The sequence below is a fragment of the Arachis stenosperma genome, chromosome 9 (assembly GCF_014773155.1).
Source record: "Arachis stenosperma cultivar V10309 chromosome 9, arast.V10309.gnm1.PFL2, whole genome shotgun sequence".
NCBI classification, from domain to species: domain Eukaryota; kingdom Viridiplantae; phylum Streptophyta; class Magnoliopsida; order Fabales; family Fabaceae; genus Arachis; species Arachis stenosperma.
The window spans coordinates 31,554,400-31,564,373 of NC_080385.1; the positions used below are offsets into that span (position 1 = coordinate 31,554,400).

Genomic DNA, 9,974 nt, shown 5'->3' on the forward strand with positions numbered 1-9,974 from the left:
TGAATGATCAGTCACCTCCATCAACATCAATCACAGCCTTTGCTGTGGCTAGGAAGGGTCTGCCAAGGATGATGGTTTCATCCATGCACTTCCCAGTCTCTAGGACTATGAAATCAGCAGGGATGTATGGTCTTCAATCTTCACCAAACATCCTCTACAAGTCCATGAGCTTGTTTTCTTGAGTTGTCTGCCATCTCTAATGAGATTCTTGCAGCTTGCACCTCAAAGATCCCTAGCTTCTCCATTACAGAGAGAGGCATGAGGTTACACTTGACCCTAAGTCACACAGAACCTTGTTGAAGGTCATGGTGCCTATGGTACAAGGTACGGAGAACTTCCAGGGTCCTGCCTCTTTGAGGTAATTTCTGCCTAGACAAGTCATCCAATTTTTTGTGAGCAAAGGGGTTCATCCTCCCAAGTCTCATTTCCAAATAACTTGTCATTTAGCTTCATGATTGCTCCAAGGTATTTAGCAACTTGCTCTTCAGTGACATACTCATCCTCTTCAGAGGAAGAATACTCATCAGAGCTCATGAAAGGCAAGTAAGTCCAATGAATCTATGATCTCATTTTGAGCCTCAGATTTCCATGGTTCCTCATTGGGGAACTCAGTGGAGGCTAGTGCACGCCCATTGAGGTCTTCCTCAGTGGCGTTCACTTCCTCTCCTTCCTCTCCAAATTTGGCCATGTTGATGGCCTTGCACTCTCCTTTTGGATTTTCTTCTATATTGCTTGGAAGAGTACTAGGAGGGAGTTCAGTAATTTTCTTGCTCAGCTGTCCCACTTGTGCCTCCAAATTCCTAATGGAGGACCTTGTTTCAGTCATGAAACTTTGAGTGGTTTTGATTAGATCAGAGACCATAGTTGCTAAGTCAGAGGGGTTCTGCTTAGAATTCTCTGTCTGTTGCTGAGAAGATGATGGAAAAGGCTTGCCATTGCTAAACCTGTTTCTTCCACCATTATTGTTGTTGAAACCTTGTTGAGGTCTCTGTTGATCCTTCCATGAGAAATTTGGATGATTTTTCCATGAAGAATTATAGGTGTTTCCATAGGGTTCTCCTAGGTAATTCACCTCTTCCATTGAAGGGCTCTCAGGATCATACGCTTCTTCTTCAGATGAAGCATCCTTAGTACTGCTTGGTGCATTTTGCATTCCAGACAGACTTTGAGAAATCAAATTGACTTGTTGAGTCAATATTTTATTCTGAGCCAATATGGCATTTAGAGTATCAATCTCAAGAACTCCTTTCTTCTGATTTGTCCCATTGTTCACAGGATTCCTTTCAGAAGTGTACATGAATTGGTTATTTGCAACCATTTCAATTAGCTCTTGAGCTTCTGCAGGCGTCTTCTTCAGATGAAGAGATCCTCCAGAAGAGCTATCCAAAGACATCTTGGATAGTTCAGAGAGACCATCATAGAAAATACCTATGATGCTCCATTCAGAAAGCATGTCAGAAGGACATTTTCTGATCAATTGTTTGTATCTTTCCCAAGCTTCATAGAGGGATTCTCCATCCTTCTGTCTAAAGGTTTGGACTTCCACTCTAAGCTTACTCAATTTTTGAGGTGGAAAGAACTTTGCCAAGAAGGCATTGACTAGCTTTTCCCATGAGTCCAGGCTTTCTTTAGGTTGTGAGTCCAACCATGTCCTAGCTCTGTCTCTTACAGCAAAAGGGAATAGCATAAGTCTATAGACTTCAGGGTCAACCCCATTAGTCTTGACAGTGTCACAGATTTGCAAGAATTCAGCTAAGAACTGATGAGGATCTTCCAATGGAAGTCCATGGAACTTGCAATTCTGTTGCATTAGAGAAACTAATTGAGGCTTGAGCTCAAAGTTGTTTGCTCCAATGGCAGGGATAGAGATGCTTTTCCCATAGAAGTCGGGAGTAGGTGCAGTAAAGTCACCCAGTACCTTCCTTGCATTGTTTGCATTGTTGTTGTTTTCGGCTGCCAAGTCTTCTTCTTTGAAGATTTCTGTTAGGTCCTCTACAGAGTGTTGTGCCTTAGCTTCTCTTAGCTTTCGCTTCAAGGTCCTTTCAGGTTCAGGATCAGCTTCAACAAGAATGCCTTTGTCTTTGTTCCTGCTCATATGAAAGAGAAGAGAACAAGAAAATATGGAATCCTCTATGTCACAGTATAGAGATTCCTTGAGGTGTCAGAGGAAAAGAAAAATAGAAGGAAGAAGGAGAAGAATTCGAACTTAGTCAGATAGAGTTCGAATTGTGCATTGAGGAGGAGTGGTACTTGATGAGCGGATAATTTGTATGCTTTTTGGCATTGTTTTTAGTATATTTTTAGTATGATCTAGTTAGTTTTTAGTATATTTTTATTAGTTTTTAGTTAAAATTCACTTTTCTGGACTTTACTATGAGTTTGTGTGTTTTTCTGTGATTTCAGGTATTTTCTGGCTGAAATTGAGGGACCTGAGCAAAAATCTGATCCAGAGACTCAAAAGGACTGCAGATGCTGTTGGATTCTGACCTCCCTGCACTCGAAGTGGATTTTCTGGAGCTACAGAAGTCCAATTGGCGCGCTCTCAACGGCGTTGGAAAGTAGACATCCTGGGCTTTCCAGCAATATATGATAGTCCATACTTTGCCCAAGATTTGATGGCCCAAACCGGCGTTCAAAGTCACCTCAAGAAATTCCAGCGTTAAACGCCGGAACTGGCACCTAATTGGGAGTTAAACGCCCAAACTGGCACTAAAGATGGCGTTTAACTCCAAGGAGAGTCTCTACACGAAAAAGCTTCATTGCTCAGCCCAAGCACACACCAAGTGGGCCCGGAAGTGGATTTTTATGTCATTTACTCATCTATGTACTAGTTTTCTATAAGTAGGACCTTTTACTATTGTATTTAGAGAGACTTTTGGGTAGCTATCTTCGTTTGATGCTATCTTAGACCTTTGGGAGGCTGGCCATTCGGCCATGCCTAGACCTTGTTCTTATGTATTTTCAACGGTGGAGTTTCTACACACCATAGATTAAGGTGTGGAGCTCTGCTGTACCTCGAGTATTAATGCAATTACTATTGTTCTTCCATTCAATTCCCCTTGTTCTTTGTCCAAGATATCACTTGTTCTTCAACTTGATGAAGGTGATGATTGACGCCCATCACCATTCTCACTCATGAACAAGGTGACTGACAACCATTCTTGTTCTACAAGCATCTGAGGCTTAGTGAATATCTCTTGGATTCCTGATTGCACGATGCATGGTTGATCGCCTGACAACCGAGTGCTCGCCTGACAAACGAGCCAACCATTCCGTGAGATCAGAGTCTTCGTGGTATAGGCAAGAACTGATGGCAGCATTCAAGAGAATCCGGAAGGTCTAACCTTGTCTGTGGTATTCTGAGTAGGATTCAATGACTGAATGACTGTGACGTGCTTCAAACTCCTAGCAGGCTAGGGCGTTAGTGACAGACGCAAAAGTATCAATGGATATTATTCCGGCCTGACCGAGAACCGACAGCTGAATTCCGCTATGCCGTGACAGGACATATACAATCGCTTTCACTGAGAGGATGGGAGGTAGCCACTGACAATGGTGAAACCCTACACGAGCTTGCCATGGAAAGGAGTAAGAAGGATTGGATGAAGACAGTAGGAAAGCAGAGAGACGGAAGGGAAGGCATCTTCATACACTTGTCTGAAGCTCTTACACCAATGATATACATAAGTATCACTATCTTTATCTTTTATATTATTTTCATTCATCATCATATACATTTGAGTTTGCCTGACTAAGATTTACAAGATGACCATAGCTTGCTTCAATGCTAACAATCTCCGTGGGATCGACCCTTACTCACGTAAGGTATTACTTGGACGACCCAGTGCACTTGCTGGTTAGTTGTGCGAAGTTGTGTAATGCCATGGTATTGAGCTACCAAGTTTTTTGGAGCCATTACCGGGGATTATGAGAGTTGTGAAAAAATATTGTTCACAATTTCGCGCACCAGTACTCCATAAATAGAAGGATGTGAGAAGAGAGGAAGAAATTTTCGAAAATTAATTAAAAAGATTTTAAAAACATTTTGAAAAACTTTAATTTGATTTTCGAAAATCAAGAGTGAAAAAGAGATCAAGTAATTTTTTTTTGAAAGAGATTTGAAATTAGAAATTAGAAAGATATGATTGAGAATTGTTTTGAAAAAGATGTGATTAAAAAGATTTGATTGAAAAGTTATGGTTTTAAAAAGATATGATTGAAAAACAATTTTAAAAAGATTTGATTTTAAAAAATAATAACTTGGCTATCAAGAGAAGATATGATTCAAACATTAAACCTTCCTCAACAGAAAAGGCAACATACTTGAAGTGTTGAATCAAATCATTAATTGATAGCAAGTATCTTTAAAAAAAGAAAGAAATTGATTTTGAAAACATTTGATTGAAAAGATATGATTTGAAAAAGATTTGATTTTGAAAAACTTTGAAAACTTGAAAAAAAATTGATTTTGAAAACAAAATCCTCCCCCTTGTGCCATCCTGGCGTTAAACGCCCAGAATGGTGCACATTCTGGCGTTTAACGCCCAATGCACTACCTTTTTGGGCGTTAAACGCCCAACCAGGTACCCTGGCTGGCGTTTAAACGCCAGTCTGTCCTTCTTCATTGGGCGTTTTGAACGCCCAGCTTTTTCTGTGTAATTCCTCTGCTGTATGTTCTGAATCTTCAATTCTCCGTATTATTGACTTGAAAAGACACAAATTAAAAATATTTTTGGATTTTTAATAATGAGGAATAATCAAAATGCAACTAAAATCAAATAACAATAGATGCAAGACACCAAACTTAGCAGTTTGTATACTGCTGACACTAACAGAATGAGAATGCATATGAGACATATAAACACTCAAGTCAAGAGAATTAAAAATCAGAGTAATAAAATCATCAAGAACAACTTGAAGATTAATGAAGACACATGCATGAATGCAGAAAGAACAGAAACATGCAATTGACACCAAACTTAACATGAGACTCTAGACTCAAACAAGAAACATAAAATATTTTTGGTTTTTATGATTTTATAAATTTTTTTTTTCGAAAATTATATGGAAAAGAAAATAAAGGTATCAAAATTCTTAATGAGAATTCCAGGAATCATGCAATGTTAGTCTAAAGCTTTAGTCTAAAGGAATTAGACATGGCTAGCCAAGCTTCAGCAGGACATTGCATTCAAGAGCTAAATTGATGAGAATCAATCAGCTTTGGTGATGATAAGAACATCACCTTGAAACACTAGAATTCATTCTTAAGAACTCTGAAGAAAAATACCTAATCTAAGCAACAAGATGAACCGTCAGTTGTCCATACACAAAACAATCCCCGGCAACGGCGCCAAAAACTTGGATTGCGAAATTGTGAACAATACTTTTCACAACTCTCATAATCCCCGGTAATGAATCCAAAAACTTGGTGTTCAATACCATGGCATAAACACAACTTCGCACAACTAACCAGCAAGTGCACTGAGTCGTCCAAGTAATAAACCTTACGCGAGTAAGGGTCGATCCCACGGAGATTGTTGGTATGAAGCAAGCTATGGTCACCTTGTAAATCTTAGTCAGGCAGACTCAAATGGGTATAGATGATGAACGAAACATAAAGATAAAGATAGAGATACTTATGTAATTCATTGGTAGGAATTTCAGATAAGCGTATGAAGATGCTTGGTCCCTTCCGTCTCTCTGCTTTCCTACCGTCTTCATCCAATCCTTCTTACTCCTTTCCATGGCAAGCTTATGCAAGGGTTTCACCGTTGTCAGTGGCTACCTCCCATCCTCTCAGTGGAAATGTTCAACGCACCCTGTCACGGCACGGCTATCCATCTGTCGGTTCTCGATCAGGCCGGAATAGAATCCAGTGATTCTTTTGCGTCTGTCACTAACGCCCCGCCTTCAGGAGTTTGAAGCACGTCACAGTCATTCAATCATTGAATCCTACTCAGAATACCACAGACAAGGTTAGACCTTCCGGATTCTCTTGAATGCCGCCATCAGTTCTTGCCTATACCACGAAGACTCTGATCTCACGGAATGGCTGGCTCGTTTGTCAGGCGAGCACTCGGTTGTCAGGCGATCAACCATGCATCGTGTATCAGGAATCCAAGAGATATTCACCCAATCTAAGGTAGAACGGAGGTGGTTGTCAGTCACACGTTCATAGGTGAGAATGATGATGAGTGTCACGGATCATCACATTCATCAAGTTGAAGAACAAGTGATATCTTGGACAAAGAACAAGCGGAATCGAATAGAAGAACAATAGTAATTGCATTAATACTCGAGGTACAGCAGAGCTCCACACCTTAATCTATGGTGTGTAGAAACTCCACCGTTGAAAATACATAAGAACAAGGTCTAGGCATGGCCGAATGGCCAGCCTCCCCAAGTGATCAAAAGATCTAAAGAACAAAAGATTCCAAAGATCCGAAGATTCTAAAATACAATAGTAAAAGGTCCTACTTATAGAAAACTAGTAGCCTAAGGGTTACAAAGATGAGTAAATGACATAAAAATCCACTTCCGGGCCCACTTGGTGTGTGCTTGGGCTGAGCAATGAAGCATTTTTCGTGTAGAGACTCTTCTTGGAGTTAAACGCCAGCTTTTATGCCAGTTTGGGCGTTTAACTCCCATTTTGGTGCCAGTTCCGGCGTTTAACGCTGGGAAATCTGAAGGTGACTTTGAACGCCGGTTTGGGCCATCAAATCTTGGGCAAAGTATGGACTATCATATATTGCTGGAAAGCCCAGGATGTGTACTTTCCAACTCCGTTGAGAGCGCGCCAATTGGGCTTCTGTAGCTCCAGAAAATCCACTTCGAGTGCAGGGAGGTCAGAATCCAACAGCATCTGCAGTCCTTTTCAGTCTCTGAATCAGATTTTTGCTCAGGTCCCTCAATTTCAGCCAGAAAATACCTGAAATCACAGAAAAACACACAAACTCATAGTAAAGTCCAGAAAAGTGAATTTTAACTAAAAACTAATAAAAATATACTAAAAACTAACTAAATCATACTAAAAACATACTAAAAATAATGCCAAAAAGCGTACAAATTATCCGTTCATCAAAGACGCCACTAAGGTTGACTCATTCCTTGTTCTTAATTTTTTTCTATTTTTCGGTTTTTATGCTTATTATGTCATCTATATTTGTGTCTCTACTTCATGATCATTAGTGTTTAGTAACTATGTCTTAAAGTTATAAATAAATTCCATGAATCCTTCACCTCTCTTAAAAGAAAAATGTTTCTAATTCAAAAGAACAAGAAGCACATGATTTTCGAATTTATCCTTGAATTTAGTTTAATTATATTGATGTGGTGACAATACTTTTTGTTTTCTGAATGAATGAATGAACAGTGCATATTTTTGATCTTGTTGTTTATGAATGTTAAAATTGTTGGCTCTTGAAAGAATGATGAACAAAGAAAAATGTTATGACAATCTGAAAAATCATGAAATTGATTCTTGAAACAAGAAAAAGCAGTGAAAAAGCAAAAGCTTGCGAAAAAAAAATTTGCGAAAAAAATAGAAAGAAAAAGAAAAAGCAAGCAAAAAAAGCCAATAGCCCTTGAAACCAAAAAGCAAGGGTAAAAAGGATCCAAGGCTTTGAGCATCAATGGATAGGAGGGCCCAAGGAAATAAAATCCAGGCCTAAGCGGCTAAATCAAGTTGTCCTTGACCATGTGCTTGTGGCATGCAGGTCCAAGTGAAAAGCTTGAGACTGAGTGGTTAAAGTCGTGATCCAAAGCAAAAAGAGTGTGCTTAAGAGCTCTGGACACCTCTAACTGGGGACTCTAGCAAAGCTGAGTCACAATCTGAAAAGGTTCACCCAGTCATGTGTCTGTGGCATTTATGTATCCGGTGGTAATACTGGAAAACAAAGTGCTTAGGGCCACGGCCAAGACTCATAAAAGTAGCTGTGTTCAAGAATCAACATACTTAACTAGGAGAATCAATAACACTATCCGAAATTCTAAGTTCCCATAGATGCCAATCATTCTAAACTTCAAAGGAGAAAGTGAGATGCCAAAACTGTTCAGAAGCAAAAAGCTACAAGTCCCGCTCATCTAATTAGAATTAATATTCATTGATATTTTGGGATTTATAGTATATTCTCTTCTTTTTATCCTAATTGATTTTCAGTTGCTTGGGGACAATCAACAATTTAAGTTTGGTGTTGTGATGAGCGGATAATTTATACGCTTTTTGGCATTATTTTTAGGTAGGTTTTAGTATGATCTAGTTACTTTTAGGGATGTTTTCATTAGTTTTTATGCTAAATTCATATTTTTGGACTTTACTATGAGTTTGTGTGTTTTTCTATGATTTCAGGTATTTTCTGGCGGAAATTGAGGGACCTGAGCAAAACTCTGATAGGAGGCTGACAAAGGACTGCTGATGCTGTTGGAATCTGACCTCCCTGCACTCAAAATAGATTTTCTGGAGCTACAGAACTCCAAATGGTGCGCTCTTAATGGCGTTGGAAATTAGACATCTAGATCTTTCCAGAAATATATAATAGTTTATACTTTATTCGATATTTGACGACATAAACTGGCGCTCAACGCCAGTTCCATGCTGCATTCTGGAGTCAAACGCTAGAAACACGTCACGAACCAGAGTTGAACGCCCAAAACACGTTATAACTTGGCGTTCAACCCCAAGAGAAGCCTCAGCTCGTGGATAGATCAAGCTCAGCCCAAGCACACACCAAGTGGGACCTGAAAGTGAATTTATGCATCAATTACTTACCTCTGTAAACCCTAGTAGCTAGTTTAGTATAAATAGAACTTTTTACTAGTTTATTATATATCTTTGATTGTATCATTCAATCTTGGGGGACGTTTAGTTCTTAGATCTGGGGGCTGGCCATTCGGCCATGCCTGGACCTTTCACTTATGTATTTTCAACGATGGAGTTTCTACACACCATAGATTAAGGGTGTGGAGCTCTGCTGTACCTCAAGTTTTAATGCAATTACTACTATCTTCTATCCAATTCGATTTATTCCTGTTCTAAGATATTCATTGCACTTCAACTTGATGAATGTGATGATCCGTGACACTCATCATCATTCTCACCTATGAACGCGCGTGACTAACAACCGCTTCTGTTCTACCTTAGGCCGGGTGCATATCTCTTGGATTTCTTAATCAGAATCTTCGTGGTATAACCTAGAATTGATGGCGGCATTCATGGGAATCCGGAAAGTCTAACCTTGTCTATGGTATTTCGAGTAGGATTCCGGGATTGAATGACTGTGACGAGCTTCAAACTCCTGAAGGCTGGGCGTTAGTGACAGACGCAAAAGAATCACTGGATTCTATTCCAACCTGATTGAGAACCGACAGATGATTAGCCGTGCTGTGACAGAGCATTTGGACCTTTTTCACTGAGAGGATGGGATGTAGCCATTGACAACGGTGATGCCCTATATACAGCTTGCCATAGAAAGGAGTGATGAAAAACTAGAAGGAAGAAGTAGGAAAGCAGAGATTCAGAAGGAACACAGCACCTCCATACGCTTATCTGAAATCCCCACCATTGAATTACATGAGTAACTTTATCTTTATTTTCTATTTATTTTATTATCATTATTTAAACCAATAATCTCTTAATCCATTTAAATCCGCCTGACTGGGATTTACAAGATGACCATAGCTTGCTTCATACCAACAATCTCTGTGGGATCGACCCTTACTCACGTAAGGTATTACTTGGACGACCCAGTACACTTGCTGGTTAGTTGTGTGGAGTTGTGACAAAGTGTGATTCATGTTTGAGAGCACCAAGTCTTTGGAGCCATTGTTGATGATCACAATTTCGTCTATCACCTGATCTGGAGGAACCAGAGAGAATAATAGAACCTCTGAAAATCCCCCAGGAAAAGGAAAAACCTCCCAAACCCGAGCTCAAACCATTACCACCATCTCTGAAATATGCATTTCTGAGAGAAGGT

At 39.6% G+C, this 9,974-nt stretch overlaps 1 non-coding gene across 1 annotated transcript; it reads left to right on the top strand.

Moving 5' to 3' along the window:
- The first annotated feature begins 1,447 nt into the window (after nt 1-1,447).
- LOC130953391 (small nucleolar RNA R71) lies at nt 1,448-1,555 on the top strand. The gene has a single exon (XR_009075562.1). It is a non-coding gene; the product is annotated as a small nucleolar RNA R71 (small nucleolar RNA).
- Nucleotides 1,556-9,974: the final 8,419 nt, after the last annotated feature.